This window comes from Lagopus leucura, unplaced genomic scaffold (assembly GCF_019238085.1).
Source record: "Lagopus leucura isolate 7727_CA_CO unplaced genomic scaffold, USGS_WTPT01 Super-Scaffold_100001, whole genome shotgun sequence".
In the NCBI taxonomy this organism is placed as follows: domain Eukaryota; kingdom Metazoa; phylum Chordata; class Aves; order Galliformes; family Phasianidae; genus Lagopus; species Lagopus leucura.
In genome coordinates this window covers 38,001,424-38,027,183 of record NW_024962262.1, presented here as the reverse complement: position 1 = coordinate 38,027,183, position 25,760 = coordinate 38,001,424, and positions in this window count along the sequence as shown.

The following is a 25,760-nucleotide window of genomic DNA, read 5'->3' as shown; positions in this document are numbered from 1 at the left end:
CGGAAAAAGAGGAAGATTTACACATTCCTTAAGTCATTGTAAAACATACTGTTAATTTCTTAAGAAGTGGGACTTCTGTTAAAGAATTTTAACTGAAGGAATACTTTTAGACATCTTTTCTAATAGTTTCAAATACTCTGTGATGTAGTATTAATCAAACTTCAGTGAGTGCCACTGGAGCTGGAGCTTGCTGCTGGCCCTGAAGTTCTCCATGTTTGAATAGTATGCTATAGCTCCTCCTCAATCCACATTCCTTAAGTGCATGTGGAGAACAGCGCGACTGCATGTGCAGAGCTATACTGTGCAACAGAATCGGTTGTTTCAGCCTTTGACATGTTCCCCCCCCACATCCTTATCTCCAAATTGGAGGGATGTGGATTTGATGGGTGGACCACTTGATGTATAAGAAACTGGTTGAAAGGCCGCAGACAGAGGGTGGTCATCAATGGCTCTCTGTCCAGGTGGAGGCCGGTAATGAGCAGCATCCCCCAGGCGTCTGTCTTAGGACCCAGCGCTCTTTAACATCTTTATCAATGACATCAATGATGGAATTGAGTGCACCCTCAGCAAGTTTGCTGATGACACCAAGCTGAGTGGTACAGTTGACATATGTAAGGAAGGGATGCCATTCAGAGGGGCCTCAATAGGCTTGAAAGGTGGGCCTGGGTGAACCTGGTGAGGTTCAACACAGCAAAGTGCAAGGTTTTGCACTTGGGCTGGAGGAATCCCAGGCATCCATACAGACTGGAAGGAGCAGTCCTTGAGAGCAGCCCTGCAGAGAAGAACCTGGGGGTCCTCATGGATGAAAAACTTAACATGAGCCAGCAGTGTGCTTTGCAGCTCAGAAAGCAAATGGTATCCTGGGCTGGGTGGCCAGCAGGGACAGCGAGGTGATTGTTCCCCTCTACTCTGCTCTTGTGAGACCCCATCTGGAGTACTGTGTCCAGGTCTGGAGCCCCCAGTACAAGAAAGACAGAGAGTTGTTGGACAGGGTCCAGAGGAGAGTCAAAAAGATGATCAGGGGACTGGAGCACCACCCATATGAAGAGAGGCTGAGGGAGCTGGGCTTGTTCAGCCTGGAGAAAAGAAGGCTGCGGAGTGACCTCATTTCAGCCTTTCAGTACCTACAAGCAGGAGGGGAATCAACTCTTTGAAAGGGTAGATAACTGCAGGACAAGGGGAAATGGTTTAAAGATGAAGGTGGGAAGATTTAGGTTGGATGTCAGGGGGAAGTTCTTTACAGAGAGAGTGGTGAGGTGCTGGAACAGGCTGCCCAGAGAGGCTGTGGATGCCCCGTCTCTGGAGGTGTTCAAGGCCAGGTTGGATGGGGCCCTGGTCTAGTATTAAATGGGGAGGTTGATGGCCCTGCTGATGACAGAGGGGTTGGAGATTCATGATCCTTGAGGTCCCTTCTAACCTGGGTCATTCTGTGATTCTGTGATTCTGTTTCTAGCATGGTCACACAGTTCCTTAAAAGAACTTCTCTAAGACTTGTCAATATATATGTGTGCTAAGACTACTTATGATGTAAAACTGGTCTATAAGAACAAACAAATCCGACCTGACAAGACACTGACCTTGGCCAAAGTTACACCTACCAGAATGCTCTATTTTATTAATTGCAGGGCAGGCTGGCAGATTTTTTTTCTGTGTTCCTTAACCTCGTATTTGAAAAATCCTCTTTCAGAGAACCAGTCTAAAGAGGTTTAAGGAGGAGACTGACCTCCAACAAATCAATTAGATCTTAAATGAATGCTCTTTTGTAGTCTTTTTTTTAAAGGAAAAAAAGTTAGTAAAATACAGTTTACCTTTAATAAAACTACTACAAAGTAATTGTACTGTATAACAAAGGATACATCAATGTCCATATATATAGATTTTCTATAATAGCTAAGTCATGATGATCCATGTGCTTTCACCCAGATTAGTTATTTCCTATTTTAGAAGAGTAAAAAGAATAATTTAAATTTAATTATCCTTTTAAACTGTCATAAAAAAAGAATTTAGCCTTCCAAGAAATCACCTTCCTTAAACTTACCTCTGAACACAGTGATAAGACTGCTATAAGAAGGCAAATTATTTCCAAACATAGTATCTCCATTAGCTGAATGTGTTCAGTAATCAGTCCATCACAATGGGGAGCTTTTTGAGTTTGATCGATTCAAGGGACATATATCTGTGTAATAAATCCTGTCCTTCAGTTCTGCAACTCCCATAACTGTTGGTTCACTCTGTGGGTAGTTGCAGAATTTCATTTTCCAAACTTTAATTACTGAACAACCTTCAGTATGACCCACTAACAAGAAGTATGGAGAGACAAGTTAAAATAAGATCCACTAAGAGTATTTGCTCCAAGTACAACCTGAACTTATACTACATCCCTAAGGTTCAAAGCCTTTCGCTAACTTTCCTTTGAATTATTTTGACATGTTTCAGCTCTTGTAGTTCTGGAGATAAAAGTGTCAAAATCTCACAAGTCAGCTTCCTCATATGAGATTTTCCATGGAATTTTGCAGACGTAAGTTGTTCACAAAGTTTAGGAAACTTCCAGTTAAGAGTCCATGGCACATCTGAGTTTACCCTACAGCAGTTTTTAGGTTTGAGCTATGCATCCACACAAACTTCTTAGGTATTTAGTGACATTAAAAATATTCCTTGTCTCACTTGGATAACAGATAGCACTTTTTACTGTCTGGGAGGAAAAACGGACAGTAACATTTATAGTGAAGATGGTTATATTTGAAGAAAACAGTCGGATAAATTTCAGGCCAAAATGCAGTGTAGTACTTTCTTTTTTTTTTTTTTTTTTTGGCCTCTTCACCCACCAATTTGAAATGCAAACACTCCTTGTACAAAAGATTTTACCTAAGCAGAATGAAAATGCAATACTGTATGAATTTTAAGAAACCTTTTCTAAGACAAAGCACACAGAATACGCAGAAAGGATACCTGAATTGGTTAATAAATAAATCAGTAAATAAATGAACACACAGAGCCCCAGTAAAAGCACCTTACTTTGCAGCACCTTTCATAATGAATGAGTTTGCTCGGAAGCAATGAATAATAGCTTGGCTTCAACACAGTCAGTGAAATATCTGTATCTATTTCAGTACAGCCAAAATATAATTTATATGTAATGAATGTATTTAATGCCTGTACTTTCATGCCTTGTCTACCTTGAAAATGGCTCATTCATATGTAGCTCACTGGAAGTCTGTTTTCTTCCACAGATCACTCCTTAAAGTTAAAACTAGCTTCCAAGTTTTAAGCAAAATATTCCTGATAATTTATACATACTAGATGAGCACTGAATAAGACTGTGAAATGGGATTATGAATTGACTGCCTGACATGTAGGAGGGGAGCCTTTGAGGTCCAAGGAGTTCCCTCTCAACTGCCAGCAGTCAATGCAAGTGCAATTCATTATCAAAAGGCAACAAATACATATTTACTGATTTTTGTACTTTTCCATTTTTCCAACACAAAAAAAAAAATGACTTCTGATATTATTTTTTCCTCTGATTCTGAACAGGATTTTAAAGCTTACATATTCTCTGTGCACTGTAGACAAATTTGTGCCAATGAGCAGGATTCCTGTTTGCTGTTGCAACTTAGTTATAATCTTTCATATGAATGCCCTTGCAATTCTCTACTCCACTTGTAAAGCTGAAATAACATTTCCTTAACCCAACTAGTGTTCCTGAGACTCATGATACTGTGATTATGATTGTGTAGGAAAGTAGAAAGGGAATGTTGCTTTCATATCGCTCACAACATAAATTTCAGGCAGAAAGAGACGTTAAAGTTTAGAGCTAAGTCCTCTCATCTGTTTATTGCTTTTTGCTGAGACCTTAGGGTCCACACCTCTAAGTAGCACAGTAGGAAGTAACTTCAAGGCTGTTCCAAAAGTAATGCCTCCAATTTTATTTTGTTGGCCCATGACTTCACAGGAATATGTTGGTGGCAGGTAGGAGAGGTTGAACCTTCCCAACAATACTGCATTACATTTTGTTACCGTGGGACAGATGGTAGCAGAGGGGCAGCCTGAAAAAATGGTGTCTGGCATGGAGAAGTGTGCATGAAGCAAAGGTATGGAACTGACTTCCTCCGCGTGAAAAAAAATGGCACCCATGAACATTCATTGACGCTTGGTGAATGTTTATGGAAACCAAACTGTGAATGTGAGCACAGTGAGGTGGTAGGTGATGCGTTTTAGCAATGATGCCATCATAGCAGCTGTGAAACAGTGGGTCAGTTCCACTGGCACAGATTTTTACAAGCACAGCACGCAGGGTCTTGTTGATTGCTGATGAAAACACATGTCTAATGGTGGTGACTATGTTGAAAAATAATGTTTTGTGGCTGAGAATTTGCTCTCTGAAACAGTGTAATTGTGCTCTTTGTGACTGTTGAATTTTCCATGGAAATTAGTAGAAGGTATTACTTTCTGAGAGAACTGCATTTCTTGAACTCCTTTCAAGATATAACCCATCACAGCTATTACACACAGAACTGTACTCATGTCTGAGGTGCAGTGAGAGTTTGGGAACAGGTTCACAGGAGTATGTATTTATTTTCAGAGGTATTTCCTCCTTTACAACTTGTAAAACTAAGTATTAAGCAATAAAATTTTCTCCACATTATCTTACTAATAGGCTCATAAGTATTTTGCAGTCTTTAGAGACTAAGCAAGAGAAATAGAGCAAAGCAGGTTTTTAGAAGAGATCTTGTTGAGGATATTTCCTTCACATACTCAAAATCTTTTTACAACTTGAGATTGTTGACCTACTTCAAACTTAAGTGCCAAGATTTTTTGCAGATATTTTTAATTCTAAACATAAAATGCGGCTGGACTGTAAGGATACTTTAGATCGTTACTAGCAATTTGTAAATCTGTTTTGTCTTCTATCACTGTATGAGGCCACAAACATCTTTTCAAAAGGGAAAATGCTTTTAAAAAGAACTCTAAAAGCAGTAACTGAGGAAAGGCCTTATTACAGTATATTTTCAGCAAGTTGGCTCCAACACCTGTTTTGGAGTTGTGTATCTGTATGTTCTGATAAAATGAAACAGACTGCAGATTAGAGAACTTCTATTTCCAGGCACTTAGTATCACACTAAACTGCTACATTTTTCCTAAAAGTAAGAAATAGAGCATTAGACACCCTGAATCAACTGTCACTCCAGAAGACTTCTGTGTCATCATGCCACGTCTTCAAAGATAGTAATTACCTGTATACCATTAAGACTGTTGGCTTATCACATATGTTCTTAATGTAAAAGATGGTAATAGAGTAAGAACTAAGGATACGTTCCTTAATGAGGAATTAGAAGTGAAGAAGACAGTTGTTAGTGGGGCTCTTTTTGTTGGTCTTTGTTTTTGTTTTTTCAATTTGGAGGTAAGCTAGACTATCTCTCCCACAAAGATAAAACAGAAAACACTGCATTGAGAGGAAAAACGCATTGTCTACAATACATATTAGAAGCTAGTCAGTGACTGATAGTCAGACAGAAATTAGAACAAATAGATTTTTCAAGAACATAATATCACTGGTGCTGTGTTGCAGGTTTCTTGTGTGTCAATTACAGACTTCAATTAGTTTCTAGTGAAAACTGCACTATAACACATGAAATACATGGCTCAAGCTCAGAAATTCTAAAACCAGAAGAAAACAATAAGATATTGTAGTCAGTTTTCACAGAGGAAGATTTCATGGAGATACTGTGGTATTAGTACATTCTCCTTAGCTCACATTCCTACTTCAAACAGCAGAAAAATTCAGCAAAACTTTGCTACAGTACTGACAAACTCCAAAGATTTGAGAATCATAAGTTAAGCATGGAAATTATGACCTCAAGTTAAAAACCTTGTGGATTTAAAAAAAAAAAACAACACATTTGGATGCAATTATTTGCCTTTTCAGTGTGAACACATTAAGCTTCACTTGCATCATGAGTTAATCTGCATGACCAGTAGACTAGAAATGTGTCTTTCAGAGATGAAATATGAGAGTTTCAAGTAAACTCAGGAGCTGGCTCACTACAGAATCCATCAAGCATCACAAGACACATCATAAAAATTACAGGCATAAGCAAACATGATGTTTAAACAGTCTTTTTTAAATGAGATTCCAGGAATTGATGAATTCCCTCCTTCCCTTGATAGTGTGTTCCAGTGGTTAATTACTCTAGCTGTAAAATTCAGTGGTTTGGTTTTTTTTACTTTTTAATTCACCTCTTTTCTGAACTAAGGTGCCTGATAATGGCAGTCACCTTAGATTCCTAGGATATTGATATCTACTTCTATTTTGAAGGATAAAACAAATATTAAAATTGTGCTCTGTGTTTTTGTGAGCTTTTCACTTCTACTTACCAGTCTAGCTCTTTCTAATATTTGACAAGGAGATGTGTGCTGCACTCTATAGATCCTGAGGTAATCATTCTTTTCTCCTGGTGAATAAGACAGCTGAAGATCACTGGTCTGCCTGACCACAGTGCACAACTATTATTAAACTGAATTACTAATATGCATAAGGAACATCTGGACTTCTGAACTGCAAGTAGGTTGAGCAGTGAATAAGGCAGGATACTAAATCCTCCTTTTTCTTGCATGGATTAAACTCTTATGTCATAAAAGCAATTGCAACGTTCAGTTTCATAGAAATATTTATCCTACCTCTTCTGGAAAACAAGCTATGCACACCTCAGGAAATCAAGTTACTGCTGTGCCATTTACATGGCATTTTGATATTAACATAAACTAATCAATCATAATATCTATCATGCAAATTTGATTTTTTTAATTAACTTATCACACTTCCTTCCAAAAATCCATAGAATATGGAGGAAAACAGTCAAAATTGGATTGGCTTGTCAGGATTTGTACTGGATGTCAGGGGAAGTTCTTCACAGAGGGAGTGGTGTGGTCCTGGAACAGGCTGCCCAGAGAGGCTGTGGATGCCCCATCCCAAGAGGTGTTCAAGACTCCGGGCAACCTGGTCTAGTACAAGATCTAGAGGTTGATGGCCGTGCCTGTGGCTGGAGTGTTGGAACCTGATGATCCTTGGGCTCCCTTCCAACTCAACCCATTCCATGATTCTATGATTCAAAAAAAAAAAAAAAAAAAAAATCCAACACCTAAGAAAATGAAAATTGAAAGAAAATGGAAAGGGGTGTGTATTATTATTATTATTATTAACCCAGACATCTACATAAGGATTTAGAAGATATCTGACATATTTTGTATTCAGATTTGTTCTGTGATTACTACTTTATCAGGACTTCAAAACATGTCAGTGAAAGACAAAATTACTCGTCAAGAAGATGAATAAAGGAACAGCATGAAAATAAATCCAATAAAAGATTCTTACTAGCACATTTTATTTCACCTATGAATAAAATGTGAAACTAAGTATTTCACTTTGTTTATTAAAAGAATAACAGTTCTGCAGCTATGGATTCTAAAAGACACACATAGTTTCTAAAATGTTTGCTGTATGAAAAATAAGAAGATGAATTGACAGGGAAGATGACATGCATCTGAGTTTTGGTATTCTTTGGGGTTTTTTTTGGTTGGTTGCTTTTTTTTTTTAAATTTGTTAGTTTGTCATATAACAAGATTTTTTGATGTGTACATGTTGGGAATATAATGTGTCACCTACAAGAGCAAAAGAAAATCTTTCAACTGTTATAATACAATTTAAGATAAAGGGGGGACCATGCTGCTGAGAAAAGCAAAATGTTTTTACAGTATCTTTGTCATTGCTTTCCAGAGGGTAAAATATGGTGTAGATGTGAAGAAAATGTCTTCCAGGGATTAAACAAATGTAGTTAAAAAAAAAAAAAGCTAATCATTCTAAAATAATACTAAGAATTCTGAAAGTATGGTTCAGTAGATACTCCTTATTAAGTACAAATATTTTCTAGGCTACATAAATTTTGGTATTGCTTTTGTCTCTTTCAGTTGGCTTGTTTGTTATTTGGGACACAAAGACTAAAGAGCAAAATTTCTAATCCAATTTGTAGAGAAGAAGTTTATTGCTTCTGGTTCTATTTTAATTAGGAGATAGATATACAGAGGTTATGGCCTTGATACATTTTTCCTGAAAGCCATAAAAAAAACCAGACTTGAATGCTTTGGTCCATTAAAATCTAACACACTGACATTTGTCATCTTGTATAGTTTTGTATAAGTGCTTATGTCTTATGAAACCACCTAATGTTTCTCTCTAGTGCTATATTCAGATTTTTCAGGTTCATAAGTCTATAAATCTGTCTCCTTGAAAAATATCTAATATAGAAGTTCTCCTGTGCAAGAGTTATGTGCTCGACAGTGGGCCCCAATGGTGACAGATCTGCCTATAGCTAAATGAACAAATCATCAAATAGCAGATAAAGAGAAAAGAAAGAAAAGAATAATCTGAGGGGTAACATTGTGGTTAAGTACAGACACATCATTCAGTGTCACTAGTTTCAGTTTTCTTTCCAAAGGCCACTACACATTCCTCTGTAATTATAAAAACATTATTATGGCAGATTTAAATCCCATATGATTTGGCCCTGATGCAGTGTATTTACTATGCTGGCAGTTCATAACACTGTCATTACATGTACAAGCAGCTGACAATACAAGAAGAAATTCCAAAATTTGTTTTCCTTCAGTGCAGTGACCCCTTCAAGCCTTTCAAGAATTTAATGTTGGCTGCATTCTTTGGGAAAATATAAAATAATGACTTAACAGATAGAAAATAAGTTATTATTCTCTTCTTTCAACTTTTATTTTGGTAATTATCTGTCCTTAAAATACATTTGTTTAATAAAGTCTTACGTTGGAAACATATTTAAATTGAAAACTTACCATGTTTAGATTTTAAAGGAGGAATGCACGTGTTCCAAGCTCTGGAAGTTGTTATGCATTTATACTCAAAAATGTTTAAGACTCAAAGTTTTTTTTTAATTTTTTATTCAACATCCTTGCTTCAGAAAATATAACAGCTGAAAGAGCAGAGAATCTTGCATAACATGATATGTACAGCTATTTGTCTTTTATTGATATATCTGTGATCAAACAGTCCACCAGTCTTGCACTTCTGGGATTTATATGAGCTTCTTACAATCTTAATAGCTGTCAGGACTTTGTGCACTGTCGATCTGTTTTATTATTAATTGTATCTAGTAGATATATGTTAGATCTGTTAATGCAATTTTGAAGGAATTATTTTCTTTTAGTATTAAGATTACCAAGAGACTGCCCATTCAGTATTTATGATTTTGAAAGATGCTTCTTATTATAATTGTACATGGAAAGATTATGCATGTCTTCATATGGATAATCCAGTAGGGACATAGAATATAGTGCAATTATATTTATATTTGATCCTACAGGAACAGTGAAGAATATGTTGAATTGGAGCAAGTGAATATTTCCACTCTCCACGTTTACATTAGTTATTTCAGACTAGGAGCACGATACCTATATATATAAGAAATATATATTTATTCCACTATAAACAGTCATAAAGGCTGCATACATGGGAATGGAGGATAAGAATGTATTGTGCAGTGCAGCACCAAAGCTACTTAAACAGCTTTGAAAACAGTGGCATGTATACACAACGTGGTCTCCCTGTGAAGACTTCTCTGACAGCTAAGGCTATATATATAGTTCAAAGTGAAGCCAGGTGAGCTTCTATTTCAGTATAATGGTGCAAGGAAGAGATCACCAGAACACCACCATAAATATTCCTCTGCTAGTTCTATAATGTAATATCACATAGAGATACTACTTGATATCCCAGAGGAAGGATAGTTATGATAGCAATGTTCTTGGAAATTAGTCCTGCTTTGCTGAAGCATCTTAACTACATTACAGTCAGATTGCTTAATGCTGCAGCCTTTCTACAATGTCTTCATTAGTTATGCTCACGTAACCTTGCCAAAAAGCAGCGTGTTCTGTTGCTTCCTGCATTACTGGTCTGGTTTATGTGTTAGAGTAACCCCTCTGTCAAATCAGCTCCAAATAAATTAAAAATTAGGTCAGGATATGAATTCTAAAAAGCTATAAAAGCCACATCTATCTGCAGCAATGCAGTGGGTTTCTTTTTTAAATAAATAAATAAATAAATAAATAAATAAATTCTCTCTTTCTTTAGGTGCCTAGTCACTTTAAATGCAGTAAGAAAGGGAACAGTACAGAATGGATGACCTCTATCACAATAAAGAATGATTGGCAACGCAATGTAATATGCACTCCATTCTATTTCCTACAGAGGTTATGTTAAAAATCGTACAAAAGCATAACCCTGTATCTTACGTTATTTACCTTGCAAAAATTCAATTTCAAATTTTTATATTTTCTCCTTCCTTAATGGACAGAAGTTACCATTAAGAAAATTTATTAGGCATTTTGTTCGTCAGAACTTGTCTAGTACAGCTGAAGCTACATTTTGCCAAGCACCATGATCCATTGTGGCAATCACCCAATAGTTACTTAGTGACAGATTTTAGAAGCTCTTCCTTAACTGAAAGTTTTGAGACAGTTGTCCCACCTTTCAGTTGTCCATCTGCCCTCTGCAAAATGTTCCCTCTATCTGTCATAGTACATGTAATCCCAGAGAAGTTTGATTTGTCATCCTTAAATGAGTGAAGATCTCTTCACAAGCCTGCTGCCTGATTGACTTTCAGGTTGAGGTAAGCTTCTAACTTCAGTTTACATAGAGCAATCAACATTTTCATCAGACAGAGTTTCAGAGAAAGGTTATTCTCTTTCAGTGCTGAAACCCTGACAAGAACTGCATAATGACAAATACCCAGTTGCGTGGGATTTCCCATGGCTGTCTCCTCTTTTAGCAGAAGCTTAAACCTGCTTTGCCTCTTTTCTAGAACTTACTCTTTAATGTATTGAACATTTTATTTCTTTCTCTTTCATATTTGATGAAGTAATGTCTCTGATATAAGTTGATGTCCAAAAATGTTTAATTTCTTTAGTGTTTGGTATGTTCAGCGCTGGCTCTTTCTAATCATAAATCTTGTTCAGTACAGGCAACAGTGCATTGTTCAGAGTGGAAAACCTTCTGGAATTCAAGTAGGAAATTAAAACACTGTCTTTCTTGTAGATAGGATACTGTTCTGTTTCTGGCCATTCCAATATTGATCACAATATGATATATAAAAAGATCACACACATTGCTTAGTCAAACTTATTAATTCAGTAGCCACTCTGTTTTCCTGAGCCTTAAATTTACATGGAAGTCAAGGTATGCAATAAATCTCACTATAGAATCATAGAATCATACAATCATACAATCATACAATCATACAATCACACAATAACAATCATAGAATGGCCTGGGTTGAAAAGGACCACAATGATCATCGAGTCTCAACCCCCCTGCTATATGCAGGGTTACCAACCAGCAGACCAGGCTGCCCAGAGCCACATCCAGCCTGGCCTTGAATGCCTGCAGGATGGGGCATCCACAGCCTCCTTGGACAACTTGTTCTAATGCGTCACCACCCTCTGTGAGAAGAACTTCCTCCTTATCTCTAACCTAAACTTCCCCTATCTCAGTTTAAAATCATTTCCTCTTGTCCTAGCACTATCCACCCTCGTAAATAGCCATTCCCACTCCTTTTTATATGCTCCCTTCAAGCACTGGAAGATCACAGTGAGGTCTTCCCAGAGCCTTCTCTTCTCCAAGCTAAACAAGCCCAATTCCCTCAACCTTTCTTCATGGGAGAGGTTCTCCATCTCCCTGATCATCCTAGTGGCCCTCCTCTGAGGGCCGCTATTCATTCTCACTCACTGTTCATTCTCATTCACTTCTCACTTTTCATGACCTTGCTTCACTAATCATGATTTAAGACTTGTTTGAGGCATGGGCAAAGCTGATAATCATCCTGCTTGATGGAAAGAATTAGAAAAACTAAAACCTCAGCTGTGGTGGGTGGTATCCACCCATCCCAGGACAGTGGACTTTGTGCCTAGTCCCTTCACTGGCTGCTGGAACTGAGAAGAGCCTCACAGTCGCATCCTCAGCTCTCCAAAACACATAGTTCCCATAATTCTGTGAAAGCTAGACAAAATGCACAGCTCTAAGCCTCAATGGACAATCATACAGAGAGGACAGGAGAAAAAAGGTTGTCTTGGAGGAGGAGGTTTATACCACTCCATATGTCTAATCATATTTTACTGCCCTGGAAGGGGATGGCCCAGGCACAGGAAATCCTTCATTCCAAGGATTTTAATGAGCTGTAGAAATGGGGCAATAAATATTCCCTCCTACCAGGACTGAGACACTCATTTAATACTTGAATATGAAATCCCTTACAAAAAATATTCAGCTGTCCCACTGGGCAACCACAGTCTGTCTGTGGAGCCAGAAGAACAGAGCTCTGCCATGAACATAAATGTCATTTATCAGTGCCCAAATACAGCATTATTTCAGCTCATTCTAACAACAGGAAAATTGAATTTCATTTTGCTTCTCAGACATCTTAGGCTGATCTTGGATGGTCCTGACTGGATTAAGTACTCACAACCAGATTTATCACACTTAACTTCAAGCACTTCACTGTGTCAAATAAATTGAGGGTAGCTTGACCCCACTGTGTTTCCTCACTAATCAATGGAAAGAGAAAAACGGGCTAAAATTGACTTCTGGTAGTAATGTTGTTTTTGTTGACTGCTAAGTGAGTTTGACCCTGAATTAGGCACCTCTATTACATCTCTGAAGCTAACAGGGAATGAATCACTGCTTAGCAACTTCAGATACAAGGTTTGCAGTCTTGCAGTTTTAATGTCTACTTAAGTTAGTTGCTGTCTCAGTGTGATGTTCAACAAAATCCCAGACAGGACTGCATGTTTTGAATCATATCACTTATGCTTCAGGGAAGGAGGGTTTCACAGAGGCTGCATAATTCCCAAATCTGCATTGCTGGCAGCTTTGCAGAGAGTGGGGTTTAATTCATGGATGCCTTTAGCTTCAGAGGGCCTGGCATGGAACCTGTATTTAGAAACTTGAAGTAATTCTGAAGAAAAAGTACTTCCAGAAAACGTGCTTTTGCCATTCATCTCCCAGAGCTCTGTCCTTTGATAAATTTTCCCTTTTGTTATTTTATACTATATTTGTATTCAGAGCTTTTCCTGCTCACCTGACATACTGAATATATTCACCATTCCTCTTTGCATCAGTGGAACTCTGATCAAAAAGTGTTTTTCAGCTCAGTTAGAAAGATCATCACTTCTGTTTGCTCTACTGCTTTACTGAGGGATATATAACTCCTCCTTGTCCAAGTGTGGTAATACTCAGAGAAAACATAATAATGAAAAATCATGGGAATGGAGTAAAAGACCAGATAGAACATATTACACCAACTGATTAGAATCCAAAGATTGATTTTTATATGCTAGTGTTATTCTAGTTGGTTTTTAACACTGCTGTGAATAGGAATATCATTATCCACAAAGTAGTATTAAATGAATCTTTACTTTTTAAATTCCTTTTCAAGTTCCTCACTTCCCTAGTATGTGCAGTAGCATCTTACAAGTCCAAGAGTCAAAGTTCTAAATAATGAAGTCTTTTAGATTTCATAATGAATCTTACAGTACTAGTAATTATTTGTAGCTTCTAACGAAAATTATCTAAAACAAACTTAATAATTACATTTCCTCAGGAAAAGTAAGTTTTATGTTGCTTTTCTGGCTACCCACCAATCACTAGTAGGTGATGTTATGGTTTGTTCCAAGAAAGAATGAAAAGAAAAATATGTTTGCAAGTACGCTGTTCACCTTGAGTAGTCACGATTCATGCCTTATACAAATCAGAATTTCACTACCATGTGAGGGGGAAAGGCAAAGAGCTTATTCTGAGTCTCCTCACCACTTACAGAGTACTGTTTCTAGAAAACATTTCTCTTAAACTAAAGAAATTAGAATATTAATACAGAAAGAAAATAAAATTCTATTGTCTGAAAAAAAGCAGGTCAGGTTTGTTGATAAGAATGTTGATAAAAATGGTACTTTACTCATCTATTTAAACGTCTATTTATCAGTTTAGAGATCACCAGTGATCAAAATCTAGGTTTGCTCCTTAACTCTGAGTCAAATTTACAACACTTTACTAATTTTGGATAAAGGATAGACAAAAAAGGAAAAGAGAATTAAAACTTGTAAACATTTCCATTTTTACTGGAGCTTCTCATCCAAATATCACTTTCTTCAGTTCACACAGAATTCTAGATCTTTCCTAGTGATGTTCACATCTTAGAATACTAGCAGCAGGGAAAAACTTCAGTATCTCTGCAAGTAGGCAAACAACCTATCGCTTAGAAAAAGAAATGTACAAAATATCAATTTCCATGTGACAAAAAGGACAAGGTGCTAGTTTAATTTGCAGAGAAACAATAAATATATTTTCTCCACATGTAAGACATTCAGAAAGATGAAATTCTATGGCAATAAAAAATGACTTCTGAAAACAACACAGATATAAAAAATAGTGGGTAGTTTAAGGAAGTGTTACATAAGTAGGGAATAGGTTTGTGTATATACTGTCCCATATTTTAGCATTAATACGATATCATGACAGTGACAATTTTAGCATATTTGAACGAGACAATATTTTAGATATCGATTATTACAGTATACTTGAGACTGCATATCTTTCAAATTATGAAAGTGATAAGGACAAATTATATGATCTTACTCTGAGAATGATCAGATAATCAAAGGAGATCATGTCAAATGTCAATTGAAAAGCCGATAACAATGACAGATATTTAATTCTTTATAACATTTGTCACAATGCATTTATATCCAAAAATAGAAGAATGATCTTTCTTTCATAGTGCAGTCTGTGATATTCAACCGGATACAATTCTATATACTTTTGTCATGGAGTTTTGTCATATAGTTGACATATAGTTTAGTTACAGATATCTAGTCACTAGTGGGGTTCCCCAGGACAAACTTTTAGGACCAGTTCTCTTTACTGCTTTCATAAATAACATTGATGTAGGACTAGAAGTAGTTTTAAGCAAGTTTGCTGACAGTACTAAATCTGGAGGAGCTGTTGATTCTTTTGAGGATGGAGAAACCTTGCTGAGAGGTCTAGAAAATTAGAGAGCTGGGCAATCTTTAACCACAGGAAGTTTAACAAGTGCAAGTGCCACATTTTGCACCTGGGAAGGGGCAACCCTGTCTGGGTGATGAGACACTGGAGAGCAGCCCACTGAAAGAGATTTGGGACTCTTGGTGAATAGTAAGTTGAACAGTTTGCCCAGGTAGCCAGGAAAGCCCACTGTATGCTGGGGTGTGGCAAACATTGCCTTGCTAGCAGGTTGAGGGAACTGACTGGCCCGCTCTGCACTGCGCTGATGTGGCCTCATCTTGAGTATCACAGAATCACAGAATCACAGAATGACCCAGGTTGGAAGGGACCTCAAGGATCATGAATCTCCAACCCCCCTGCCACATGCAGGGCCACCAACCTCCCCATTTAATACTAGACCAGGGCCCCATCCAACCTGGCCTTGAACACCTCCAGGGACGGGGCATCCACAGCCTCTCTGGGCAGCCTATTCCAGCATCTCACCACTCTCTCTGTAAAGAATTTCCCCCTGACATCCAACCTAAATCTCCCCTCCCTCAACTTAAAACCATTTCCCCTTGTCCTGCTGTTATCAACCCTTTCAAAGAGTTGATTCCCCTCATCTTTGTAGGCTCCCTTTAGGTATTGAAATGCTGCAATGAGGTCACCCCACAACCTTCTTTTCTCCAGGGAGTACTTGAGTACTGTGTGCAGTTTTGGATACCACAGTACAAAAGGCATAAAGCTATTAGAGAATGTCCAAAGGAGGCTACAAAGATGATGAATCATCCCAATGAGAAGACATATGAGGAGCAGCTTAAGTCCCTTGGTATGTTCAACTTAGAGACCGAGAACTCATCAGAGCCTACAGCTTCCTCATGATGGCAGCAGAGGGACAGCACTGATCTCAGCTCTCTGATGACAGTGACAGGACCCAAGGGTATGGCATGAAGTTATGTCCAGAGACATTCAGGGGGGTTAGGAACACTGAGATGTTGTTCAGACACTGGAACACATTCCCCAGGGCAATAATTATGGCTTCAAGCTGCCTAAATTTAAGGAGGGTCTGGACAACACTCTCAGTCATACAGTCTCATTTTTGGATAGTTCTATGTAGAGCCAGAAGCTGAACTTGATGAACCTTACGGATCCCTTCCCTCCTGGGATATTCTGTGATTCTATGATTCTATGAATTTGGTCTACTAGGAGATAAAACAATTTGTTGTCATGATACCTTGAGGCACCAGTAGAAGCAGTAGCTATCTATATTTAAATGTATCCATTCTGGAAAATCCACCTTGTTTGATTTAAAATAAAAGTAGTTAAAATAGAAGCACCACCTTTCATTCTCTCAGTTCAGTGCTACTCAGAAGTCACACATTAAAAATTCTCACATTAGCATTGTAAGATCTGGGAGAAATTTGAGCTGTACCTATGGCTGTAATAGAAATCAGCACATTATTAACCCATAAGAAGGGGAATTGAGGCACATGACTTTCCAGAACTCAGTAGTTTGTTATAACTTGTCCAATATGAGCAATTTTAATATTTTCCTTGCAGTCACACTAAGTCACTCAAGCTGTCGTGACACTCCCCATCCATTCTGCCTATATAGTTTTAATATTTACTGTTAGAAGGTTGGTCAATTTGAACATAGGAAGAAAAATTGACTGGCTATTTGTGGAATATCTCTAGCTTTTAGTTGTTGTCACAGTCCTCTTTGACCATAAGAAGGAATGCCTAAGCTAAGCTACAAAGAACAAAACACTCAAAACAGCCCAAACAAGCTTGAGATCTAAGTTTCACTTTTAATATAGCTCATGCTCTAGGGATTTAAATTCCTTGGGAATACTGCTGACACTTCAGTAATTAAACAAATTTTGAAAGTACAGTATGACTTCTCCTTTTTAAATAAGGAGGACTTGATCACAAGATGATGTATTTCTCTTCCCAAGTAACGATTAGCCTGATATGTCCTGGATATGGCTGATCATCTGCCTGCTGTTGGGAAGTAGTGACTTAATTCCTTATTTTTCTTTGCTTCACGCACACATCTTGCTTTACCTACTAAACTTTATGTCAGCCCACAAGTTCTTGTATTTTTACCCTTCCATTTATCTTCCCCATCCAACTGGAGGGGACTGACTGAGTAGCTGCATGGTGCAGAATTACCTGCAAGGGTTAAAGCACAACCGATGTACAGAGGGAGTCAGAAAGTAATATTTTACTTCTGCCTTTAAGACCTTCTACCCAGACACAAGTTTCTGTATCTGATAGATTTACCCAGGCTGTGAGGGTAACAGTCTCAGCAATAATAAAGTGGTTCTGGCAGATTATGTGTTTCCATAGTTATGGAAACAATATCTCTTTTGCACTGCGGTGACTTGGAGACACTAACATCAGAACTGGGCAGTTGCTCATTGCAGAGATGAAAGAGAGTTTACTGTCAAGGTTCAGATGTATTGAGAGAGTTGAAAATGCATTTCTGCCGCAGGCTGATGGATCCATGTTACACCATTTGTGGAAAGAGTAGGAAACTGGTCTGAAAAGTATGTAATCCTCCTTGGAGATCAGTATGAATGTGAACAAAACTGTAGTCTGCTCCCATGGTGTAGTATGATGATCTTCATAGGGTACTCTTCATAGGGAAAAATTTTTCACCCTTCACTTTGTGAACACTGGGTCAAATCTTCAATCTTTTTATATTTCCCTTTCAAAACTCATAGACAAGACACATTCTGAGCAGTCACAGTAATTTTTATTAGGCCAGCATGCAGGCTCTTGTTCATACATAGCTAATGGTGGTGGCGATGTTGAAAAATAGCATTTTGTAGCTGAGAATTTGCTATATCAAATGATGTTATTGTCTTCTTTGTATCCACTGTAGTTTCCATGGGAAAAAAAAAAAAAAAAAAAAAGGAGCTTTACTTTCGGAGCAACCTACATAGAAAAGGCCTGTAAATACTTGTGCTGCTATATGTTATAAATTGTTTTACAACCAATGTTTCAAGTTGTACCTTTTTTCAAAACACTATCATTCACACAAGAGATATCTTTTTCCTTTCAGCACTTAGTTCTCATTTCCTTCCAACTAATGCCAGCAATAACTAGTGCTTCGGCAGCTTATTATTCATTAAATACTCATTTAAAACACCTTTTCTTCTGTGTACCTTGGACTCTAAATAGTGTTTTCATACCTAGTGCTTATGCAGTATGTCTTTTTCTTTTTTTTTTTTTTTCCTCCAAATATAATCTAGCTTGATTTCTTTCAAATAAGATATTTTTTCTGTACTTTATTTTATTTGTCATATTTCCAGGTTTAGCTTTAGTTAAAATGTTTAACGTAAATTACAAAAATATTGCTCCCAAATCCAAAAAAAAGTAGATAAAAATATGATCCTATAAAACAAAGCTTATAAATACAGTATTCCAGTGAACTTTCACTAGATATTGAGTCTGCCAGAAATAAAAAGCAAAAATATTGCTGATCTGAAGTTATAACCCCTATTCTCTAAAATCTTGCAGCTGTACTTGATATATAATCACACTACATTTTAAAATAAAATATTATTTTATTTTTACTAATCTATTTCATTCCAATGATCTATGACATTTCAACAATGTCATGAAGTCCGGTTAATCAATCATGTAGATGAAGTACCTATCTTCATTTTCTGGGTTAACCAGGGTTCCTGTAGGAGCATTCTTTATACTGAAGAGGCTCTTCTGAAGGAAAGTTTAGAACAGGAGCCTCTCTCTAGGAAGAGGCAGAGGATGCTGCCTGCATAATCAGCATGCTGACATAGTAACCTAAACCTGAGAGAGATTAAGTCAACTTTTTCCTCTATGTATTTTTTCTGCTGCATGCAGAAAAGTAGACAGAAATCATCTTTTTAAAAAAGGCCCTGAGTGTTCTAGGTGAACAGTACTGAACAGGAGCCAACAGAGCACCCTTTGCAGCAAGGAAGGGCATCAGTCTTCTGGGCTGGATTAGTAAATGCATGTTGTTGTACGTCACTAAACCAGGGGAGTATGTGCATAGACAGAGCCAAACCCTTCTAGAATGTGCACTGGAACACATTTCTGCACCCCCATAAATACTGATTGGATATCAGGAAAAAAGGCACCACTGACAGTGATCAAACACTGGACCAGTTTGCCTACAGAAACTGCAGGACCTCAAAACACTTAAATTTAACCTGGAAAATAGCACTGAGAAGCCTGGTCTAACTTTTAAATTTAATCTAACTTCAAAATCAGTCCTGTTTTGCTCAAGAGGTTGGGTTAGTTGACCTTCAGGGATCTATTCCAACATAAATTATTCTATTATTCTGTCAGAATGATGGAGAATTTAAAACAGACATTTGCTATATAGGCTATTTTTTTATGTCAAGCTACTGCCAAATTATAGGCTAAGAACATTCACAGAAAAAAATAGCACTAAAAAATATCTTTTTTCTGAAATTCTTTTGATCACAAAATAATATAATTATGTTCAGTGTAGAGAACAGTAATGATTCTAAGAGATTTTTCAGACTCAGAATAACGTACCTGGGGAAATATTCACGTTCCTCTCCATTTTTAGCCTGGATGTATTTCCAATCAAAACTTTTTGTGTGCATTAAGCAAATATGAAACAGACTGAAAATGTCAGTGAAGATCTGCCTGTGAATCCATTTTTGTGGCCAGACAAATGTGGACGTAGCTGTGGCACACCATCAGTTAAGTCTGCTTTAATTACTTTTACACTGTTGTCACTTTAACTTTTTTAGAAGTGTCTGAGTCGCTAACCAACTTCAGAATGATACACATAACAGATGCAAATTTGTACCCTGTAACACATGTTGCTGGTGATTAAAAAACACAATACAGCAACTAATGTTAATGAATTCTGCATACCATAAATAGCGAATTTCCCCTGCCAGTACAAACATCCACAAAGATAAATCTTGATAGAAAAGAGCATCAAAGAGAAACAATCAGAATCTTCTTTATAAAAAGGCATTACTAAAGGTTACTCACACACTTTTGTCAGTTATGCTTGACTTTTAACAGCACCCCATGGCACCAAGCTCCATTTGAGATACCGGCTCCTGTTGAATTTTTATCTGAAATTTACAGTGCTCACTAAAGCACTACAAGCATTATGTGACTCATCCTTTCCACCAACCTATTTGCTTGTACAGGTCTGCAGAGTGAAGCAGTTCAGTCATATGCTGCATTATCAGGATGTGAATAAGCTTTCTGAAAAACATGCAACCTCTTGTCACTGTAAATCACTCAAAGAAAATTGAGCAGATTGGCATTTGGTATTTAAATATTTGTAGCCACTGTAAACTCAAAATGCAGGATAAACAAAATCAGTAAACCAAAAATATCCCTCTTCTTGCAAAATAATAATAATTCTAATTTGTCTAAGGTTAACAATTTCATTATGTTTGTAGCAGTAACTTAAGGGGCTTGGGTTTATTTTTGTTCATGTATTTAATCACAGTCCCAAAGTTAGATCTGCTCGCTGTATGACTGTTGTTGATAACTTTACAAACTTTTTGAATGCTTGCGTCAATGTTTAAAAATATACATTTTTTTTCATTTAAGTTAAGTGATCAGCAAGGCTGAGGTTCTCAAAATGCAAAAGTACTGAGTGTCTGGCAACTACTGTAGAATGCTATTGATTTGAGAATTGTGCTTAAGTCTTTCACATGTTCATAAAAATAAAGGCAAAATTAGTGAAAAAACTTACCAGGTTCTTAGTATCAAAATCATAGAGTGACTGGGGTTAGAACTCAAGGTCTCAAGTTATATACTCAAGAGAAAAGCTGTAAGATTAAATTTATATATCCACACAATAAACTTAATCATGACACTAAATTCTCACTCCAAGAGTGATGACAGACTTCTACAAAGTTTATGCATCCTGGATGTTTGAACACCTGATAAATATCTGTGAACTGTATCCACTATGATTTTAGATAAATTATAAAGACACAAACAGAGCTCTGGGAAGCAGTTCTAAACAGTGCATGAAGATCTTTTTAAAATATCCCAAAATGCTCATAATAATTTTAGTTGCATTCAGAGAACTTTTATACTGTCACAAGATTTTGCATTCTTCACAGACACCTCAGACAAGTGTTGATATAAGAGAGTATGGGAATAATATAGATATGTTCTATTTATGGATATGTTCCAAAAGGATGGAATATTGGATATATATATATGTTATATATATAGATGTGTTCCAAAAGGATGGAATATACCAAGTGACAAATTAGGTATTAATGGGTCAGGAGACGGCGTAACAACTATCAGTCACCCAGTTGCTTCTCAGAAATTCTTTAATGCACTATTAGGAAAAACAAAATTTATCTAATCTACTACACAATTTATGCTTTTTTTTTTTTTTCCCCCTAGATAAACATTTGACTGAGTTAGAGATAGCTCTCCTTTGTTCCATGGTACTTCAATAGTCAGACAGTCAAAAATATTTTTGTTGTTCTTTAAGCTGAAATCTGTCCTCAGTTCCAATCAGGAAATTCACTGAAATTAAATCAAGTAAATTATTCTAAGTTTATGCAATGTTTAGTAAGAATACTTTATGAATTAATTAGCCTCTAGAAACTATATGTAACTACTAATGTTCTAGTATACTAAAACTTTAACTTTTGTTATTCGTTTCTTTAAGGGTCTTCATTATCCATCAGAAGATTGCAAATGTCCTGGAAAGATCTGAACTGATTATGTGGACACTTGTTTCCAATTTGTCAACAAAAATAAGTAAATACAAAGAAAAACTGCTTTCTTTCTACTAAAACTGAAATTTTGAAAACAAATAAATAGCCCATCTCAAATTGGCTTGGATATTGGAGGTGGAGGAAAAAGAAATAAGAATTCTGATCAAAAAAGGCGAATCTTCTGTTTTTCTAAATAATCCAACCTACAGCGTCTTAGAAAAAATAGAGTCAAGAACAAACACTAAATGATGTAATGGTAACTAACATTTTACAGGGTATGCTACGGATATGCTTCTTTTGTAATCCAGTATAAAAATGCTGATATGTTTTCAAAGACCAAAAAAGAAAAAAGAACAATCTACAGCCATAAATTAATCACTATATCTTGCTACTATAAACAAATCAGAAGCACTTGAGACAACACACACACACACACACACACACACACACACACAAAGCAATTAAAAAAACAACTGAAAGTATAGTTATACATATTTTCTATGCAAAATATGAACATTCTGTGTGGCTGAGAAGAAAACCAGAACCATCCTGTGGTCACTGCTGTGTGCTCTTTTGAGTAGACCAGAGCTACAAGCTAATTGTGTTGTTAAGACAGTTTTACTGTAAAATTGGTATTAATGTCTATATAACCAGAATTTGCTTTTAGAAACTTAAGCAATATGGGAACTTCAGGCTTGTGGTATATTCATATCCAACAACCACACAGAGAAGCAAAACTACCTTTATGAAAACTGACATATGGCTTTCACTGTGACAGATATTTTCCTGCTCCAAAGTAGTTGGCAACACTATAAACAGATAATTATTTCTAAAATAACATGTTTTCTACCATTCTAAATTTTGGAATATAATCAGTATAATTTTGTTTTTATTATTATTATCACAAAAAAATGGAAGGTTTTTATGCTGTTTGAAATACTATCCTTTTCAGGCATTTGGGCTGCATATGGAGAACACAACCTGTCCAATCAGCTGTGGCAACCAAGCTTTGTTTTATTCCTCAGAATTCTACTATCGTTATCATAAGAAATAAAATTAAATGCTCCATTAATAGAAGCAAAATAGAATATGATATAACCTACTCAAGAGCTATGTCACTTAGTGGAATGAAATTAGGAAAGAACCAGTAGCTCCAAATTTTGTCCCAGTCAAATATCTTTGGTTCAAGAACTACCAACAGCAAGCAAAAATGGCACAAACAAAGCAGCCACAGCTTAGAAACAGAGACATTAAGGTTTTTTTAGTTTTCCAGCAATTCTTTAAACTCACTGCAATGAAAAAAGTTGAGAAACACCTTCATATATACACACTGCTGCTTAACCAATTTAAATTTAATATTCTGTTAATCTACTCCATTGAACAGCTGAAAGTTGTGGATGTTTCCCCATGTCTAGAACACGCGTGCTCACCACAACAACACATGCACTGCTATGGAGAAACCTTATTTATAAGTGATGCAGAAGCTCAAGTACTTATTCCTGAGCATCAGCTGGAGCTTTTAAGATCTAAGGTTAACAAGACACTTGGAGAGAATGCTGGCCACGCTTCGTGGGCTTGAAATCCAATACCATAATGGCTGCTAAGGATAGGAGCTCTGCATCAGAGAGGCAGCTGAGTGCCTCCTCATTCCACAGCTACTCTAAATATTGGGTCAGCGCAGGCACTGGTTTGAAAAGACACCATGCATACTTTCCCTCACATTCCTCAGAAATCAGGTCTCAGATGAAAGAATTGGTGCTGACAAAGCAATGCACATCATTTGGCTGCTCTGGTGGTCCCCTCCAGTCCTTTCCCACTTTGTCTTTCCATGGTTATCCTTGAAGAGTTAAAAACTGTTTAAAAGCCATTATGACCTAGAAGAGGAATGGTTATTAGCTTCTACATTCCTTCCTCAGGCTATACTGCTTACCATTTCTTCTGAAGCTGTCCAGAAAAATAGCACCATATTCATCTGCTATACTTTCTTGCCCTCTGCTGGAAAAACCGTCAACTGAATTTACAGAACTGAACCTTTTAAACTAATTTTCCAAACAATCATGAAAATAACTGATTTTTGTTTAACAGTCTTCCATTAAAACCTTTATAAAAAATGCTAAAAAAAAAAATTACTTACAATTAAGCCACTCAATCCCTAAAGGGATCCTGACCCTACTTTAGAATCAGACCAAGGCACTGTCTCCAAAGTATTCTTATTTCAAAATGTAAGGGAAAACCGGTGGGAGAGGACAGACTGAACATGCAAGTGAAAGTTGGGGAATGATGTACATGTCTGCCCTTCTCTTTTACATGAATGAAAGGTAGATTATTGCATTAAGTGGAAATAAAGGGTGAGAATATTATCTGTTTTAATAAACTATATTGTTGTTGTTCTTTTTTAATACAAGTGAATATGGGGTAGCAAGTGTTATTCCTTTGTCAAGCAACAGCATGTATGTGTTTTCCTATTAAAAATAGTAAAAAGAATTAGTCATAATAGAAACTAAATTACCTCTGCCATTATACTATTATTATGTGTATATATTTGGTAGCTTTTTGATAATTCGTTTGAGTTTTATGCCTTCAAAACCTAAAGCCTCCAACTGTCTCTAAACACATACAGTTTCCCCTGAATAGCAGTTGGAAAAGCAGTCAGGTTCATTGGCTGTATTGTCACCATTCTCCTTTTCATCAAAAAGCAGTTATGGTAGATTAAAAAAGTAATGTCACCATGTCACAAAGAAGGAAGGATGGCTCTTTGTTAAGCATGCCTCTGGGAAGAACCTCTCTCATTTTTAATGCCTCTTCAGGCCTTTCAGGCAATCAGTAGTTCCCTCCTGTGAGCCATGAACCTTTGCAGAAACTCTTTCTGTCATAAGTAACCTTCTGCTTTCTACTTAGTGACCTTAATCTTTAAAATGACAAGGAATTTCCATGGCATGGAGAATTTCCCTTACACACCCCTACCCATGTGGAATGACTCCCATGAATAAGCGTATCATATTTAGGGAAATAGAAATTTTCTTTCAGCTGTTCTTTCAGTGAATACTTTTGAAGACCAGGTCTTAGCTTGACATAATATAAAATAGCCATCTCTGCTGGGATAAAACAGTTGGAAAATAGATGTGAATAGGACTCATGTTTTTCTTTTCCAGTTGCAGTCTGATTCTCTCTCCTTTTTTTTTTTTTTTTTTAATATAGTTATTGCTTCCACTCACAGTGCTTTATTCCACTAATATCTACAAGTTCTCAGATCTATTTACTAATGTGAAGCAGATTTTAGAGAATTTATTCTCTACCATGTTTCCACTGGCAGCACAGAGAGCATCTTCACTCCTGCTGCTGACCACCTAATAACCTTACTTTTATTCACAGCTAGGTCATGTTCTCTCATATATTTGAAACAGTTTGTAAGCTGTAAACAGAAAACACATCTAGCAAAATTTGATCAGCAAGTCCTCTGCTGTCTTTTTGAGAACTACAAGTAACGAACTGAGATAAATTGATTCAAACCATATGTACATAGATTTACATAGAGAGATATTTTATAGACACAGCTATTGAAATGCAGCGGCCATGACATCATCTTCTGTCAACGTGAGCTCCCAAAAGAGAGTTGCAGAAGCACAATTTCTTTTTACCTAAAGTTCTTCCCAAAACCAAAAACATCAGAGATAATATACTAACAACATGGTATGGCTCAAGTAATAAGTAATGACATGGATTGCTTTCATTTCATGAACATAAATTCAAGCTCAGCTAAAGTCACTAGAGGCCTGAAAACCTTGTTGTGACTCCTCTACCTCCTGAAAATAAGTTCATTTTCCAAATCCAGTTACGTTGGTTTTATATTTACAAATTCAGAGGATATGTTACATTACATATAAACATCTGCAATCTCTTAAAGTTTTTAATAGAAGGATCAGTGATTAGATGAGACT